A 5,183-nucleotide genomic window follows, 5' to 3' on the forward strand; every position below is an offset into this window, starting at 1 on the left:
CAGCTTATCGTCACCACTTTTTGAGCAGAAGAGTACAAACCCCAAATATCAGGGATTTTTATTCTGATACTAATTTTTACCAGTCACACAATGGCTTAAGATATATGAATAAAATTACGAGAATCCACTACATAGCAGAATAGTTGACATAATTATTTGTCAAAAAATTAGGTTGTGCCTGAGGTAGGTTTAACAGACAACTTCTGCTACAGACACAATTTATTATTATAAATATAAGAAAATAAATAGAATGTAATTTGAGAGATTTTCAATTGTATTTATTTCACTGCAGCTTTTTTCTACTTGTCATTTTCTTGAACCTATATTCATAAGGTGCCGCCTGATAACATTGACAACTTTCACAGTGTGTGCAGGACATCAAGGCAAGCAACTTTTCTCAGTCACTATTTGCGCCTCTAATTCATCTTTCGATGTTACAAGCAATCAAAATAGGCATCTTCTGTCCTTAATGGATGCAATCCCATTGTAAGCTTCGTAGTTGCAAATGTCATTTATTTTTACTGCCGTTTAAAATTCTGAGAGCAATATATAACATGCTATTGAAACGATATCATGCAAACAGTCAGGATTAAAACTTAACTTTTCCTTTATAAAATGTATATCATAACACACACCTATGTTGCTTACCATATTTGATGCGTTTGCATAGAGAAATGATTCATAAGATTTGAAATTGATATTTACACTCCATAAGATGCTTAGTGTAACCCTATCGAACTACAAATTTTATCGCTTTCTAACCGAAATAATAATTGTGAAACACTATCACATTTTCATCGTGTTTGATAATAATTTGAGCCAGTAAGCTGTCCTACATTCACTAGCCGAACCTACATGGTGGGATGGTTACATAACACACTGCGAAGCCAGGGGTTCCAGGTTCGAGCCTGGGCATGAGTCTTCTTTGTGAGCAGAGGCGAAACCACAATTTTTTATTTGGAGAGGGGGGTCAAGTACCAGGACAAACGTGCCAATAATAATAATAGTAGTATAGTGGTGGTAATGGTAGTAATAATAGTAGCATTACAAGACGTTATTATCGTCGTAAATCATGCAAAAGGGGATAAAAGTCGGTGCTAAAGCATTTGTGTTTGAACAAATTATTTGAAATATTTTTCCAACACGTTCAATTTCATATTAGCTAATAATGGAAAACAAGCACACAAACCGTATTTTTCAAGGACAGAATAATGACGAACATTATTATTTTGTACATATGACAAGTATAACTCTCATGTATACAATATATATTTTAAACATATGTAACATAGAGCGACATAAAATAAGAAAACACATATGCAACATGTTAACGCTAAGTTGTGTACGTATTCAAAGTTTCTATAATATATATATATATAATTTAAATACATTACATGGTCAATTCCTTCCGCAAATTGTCTCTCAAATGTGAACGCTCCATTTCCTCAAAAGAATTGTTCATGCATTTAAGCAGCAACAGTCTGAAGTATATATCTGGCCTTACCTCTCTCTCGGGTAATTTAGAATGCGTTACAGAAAATAATCATATTGGGATCGAAGCGAGCAGGAAAATCTTTAGTATCAAATATTTGCAAACTGAAAACAATATTTATTTAATAGGGCGCAACAAATTTCACGGGGAACATGGCATTCTCCTTAACCTTTTTTTTTTTATTTAGATCGTTTTGGCTCCCAGGGCTGACTTCCGCCGCCCCCTAGCTATAGCTCTGAACGTGGGACTATAAGAATAGCAGATATTGATCTTGCGAGCGAAGCGAGCAAGAAAATTTTACGAAATGTACTTTTATTTGTAAAAAAAATTGAAATCGAGGGAGCAATTGCCCCTCTTTGTCCCCTGCAAGTGCCCTTAGCCGTCTGGAGGAAAATAGCAAGAAACACTTGAAAACTAATTCCAACTTGAGTATCCATTTTGTTCTACTATTCTTAGATTCTGCTAGTCATGTTTCTTTACTTCAATGTTTGCCCCCTCCCAGATTGGACTTCCGTTCAAGATTGGGGGGGGGGGACAATGCCCCTACCCCCTGTGGTTGCAGCACTGTTTGTGAGTGTCTCTTCATCAATTTCACGTCACTCCCTCTCTCTATCACATGAATCGCTATTACCAAAAGGTAGACTTGGGAAACAAAAAAATATGCTGTTCTAACTTCTTAGCAACATATCCAAGAAAAACATCCAAATACATTAGGCACTTTTAATACAAGACTACTCAAAATATCGCAACTGTTCTACATACTGAAAATTGATCAATCATTTCCCGAAGTTTGAATCTGGAAGAGATTTTATTCCCCAAATCCTGATCCGACATTATACGGAATCCCACACACCTTCATAAATCACAAAATCAATAAATGTCTTTGTTATGTTGCTAGAGTAATACAGGATCAAATTGTAAAGATAAGTGAGAATTCCAGGTAGATATGTATTCTGTATTTTTTACAGGGGGGGCAGTTGCCCCTCCAATCCCTATAGCTACAGGCCTGCTGTGACGTCACCTACGTAGGTGAAACTTCTTCCGAGGGTCGCCATTTCAGCAACGAAAACATGTTGATTTGAAGAAGGGGGGCGTATGTCAGGCTCACACAAAGCATTTGTGGGGGGGGGGGGGCAGATTCGAAAGTGTTGAATGCTCAATTGATCGAATTAGGTTAGTTACGTCGTTTTCTGCCACTTTGGCTAATCACGGCGATGAGGATGAGTGATGATATGATGAAATTCATATGAGAACATTCACAATGAGCATCCATGCCCAGGCCGGGCATCGAAAGACACGTAGAACGAAACAATTTAATAATGATTGACTACTATAAATGTGGAGCTGAAAAAAAGGAAGGGGTGGGCTGACATCTGATTGGTGTCGTTCTGTCCGAGTCACTAAATAGCTATCCAGGTTCTTTACTCTGGTAGTGAGAAATTGGAATTTCAATAATATTACATGCTTTGTAATGTTATAACTAGGGCTAGGATTTTGATGCAAATGCATATTTTTTTTGGTAAGGCAGAAACATTGCATAAGTAGATAGGAACGTATTTTACACGTAAGTGAATAAATGGGAACGCCATTGTTTGGGCATTTTTTTGCAATTCTTTGAACCTTTTTGAAGTAAATGTAATTTTTTAGACTTTTTAAACAGTTTGTCATTTTTCGGCCTTTTTTAAAGTCATTTTATGAATTTTCTACATTTTGGTGAAAGAAGGGACATTTTACATGCAAATGTAACCCTTTGAAGGAGAGAGGTTCCCGACTCGCGTCTCATTGTCTTCAGCGCAGTTCTGAATGACTGTGTTTGAAGAAACAAAGAAATTCTGTGCAGGATTGTTGACACAAGGTGTTGTATAACAATTCAGCTCAAACAATGTGATTTCCCCTATATCAGTAAATATATTGTCGCCAGACGGATTATTGTAAATAAACAAAGGGTACAAAGTTTTGTGCTCTGTATCGGATATTTTGTCAGGGAGCAATTTGCACTCTATGGAATTGAAAGTGACTTAACAGGAAGTGATATTGTTTATTTCAAGTAAGCTACTCTTGTGTAGGTGGAAGTCGAGAAAAAAATTTCCGTGTACAAGGCTCTCTTGTCCAAAAACCGACAATCATGCGTTGTGTACTGCAACTCAGTACTTAAAGTGTAAAAGATGACAAAAAGTGAACTTTCTTACTTGTACTACCACCATACGCAATGAGCATGTAATAGATACTGTAACATTGATTTGTAATTTGAATTTCTCTTGGTAGTTTATAAATTTGTTTTAAAAATCTTTCAGAATTTTTAGGTCATTTTTCTAAGTTTATAGGGCATTTTCTTGCATGTATTAGGTCATAAATGCATTTACAATGTACTTAAACCTGAGTTGAAGAAATAAAGATGAATAAGAAATAATAGAAAAATTGGTATTTTAGGCAATATTATATAATATGGGCAGGCCCGTACCCAGGGGAGGGGCCACGGTGGGCATGCCCCTCCTCGAACTATGAAATATTTAAATGTGAACTTGCAATAAGCTAGGAAATAACATCGACGATTTTTCAAATTTGTAAAATTCCAATTTTCTTCTTGCAAAAATGAATGTGTTTGTTGTGTAGAGAGGCAGACATCAGAAGTTTGCAGTCTGTAATATTGTGTATTTTTAGTTCTATTTTACAATCATTGATGCAAGGGGGGATTCTCTTCGAGATTCAGACTTCGGGAAATGATTTCGCAATTTTCAATATCTGGAACAGTTGTGGCATTTTGAGTAGTGTTGTATTAAAGTTCCCTAATGTGTTTTTCTTTGATGTGTTGGTATGAACTTCGAACTGCTTAAATTTTTGATTCCCAAGTCTACCTTTTGGTAATATTGATTCATATCATATGAATCATATGGTAGAGAGAGGGAGTGGATATTTAATTTTTGTTACTTAGCTTTGCTTTTGTGCAACTTCTAGCTAATCGCAAAAATGAGTGATGACGTGAAATTGATAAGGAGACACTCACAAACAGTGCCACAACTACAGGGGTGGAGGGGGCATTGTCCATCCCCCCTCCCGACCTTGGATTGAGTTCATTCTAGGGGAAGCAAACATTGAGGAAGAAAGAAAAACAAGGACAAATGGATACTCAAGATGGAATTAGTTTTCACGTGTTCCATGCATTTATCTTTCAGACGGCCGAGGGCACTTGCAGGAGGGCACAGAGTGGAAATTGCCCCCTGGATTTCAAATATTATACAAATAAGAATACATTTCGTAAAATTTTCTTGATCGCTTCGCTCGCAATATCTTCGCACTTATAGTCCAAATTCAGAGCCATACCATGGGGCGGCGGGAGTCGGCCTTGGGAGCCAAATGATCTATGTGGGGGAAAAAATGTTAAAGAAAATGCCATGGAGCCCCGTAAAATTATTTGCACCCTTTTAATTAAATTTCTCTCTATGAAACTTCATATGAAATATTAATGATGCCACTGTAATCCAAGAAGTAACTGATCAATCAAGGGATTCCAATTTGTTTGTTGGGTGTCAAGCACATGTATTTCAACAATAAAATAACAAAATTCACACAACATTTTGCAAAATGATTAACGTAACCAGGAGGCAAACATTGTCTGTTGTGATGCAAGAGTCTCTGCCCTTTGAAGGAAATAGAAACCGTGGTGGACTAAGGGACCCATGTTTTAGCAAGT

This window comes from Lepisma saccharinum, chromosome 14 (genome assembly GCF_977018435.1).
Source record: "Lepisma saccharinum chromosome 14, izLepSacc3.1, whole genome shotgun sequence".
Classification (NCBI taxonomy): Eukaryota; Metazoa; Arthropoda; class Insecta; order Zygentoma; family Lepismatidae; genus Lepisma; species Lepisma saccharinum.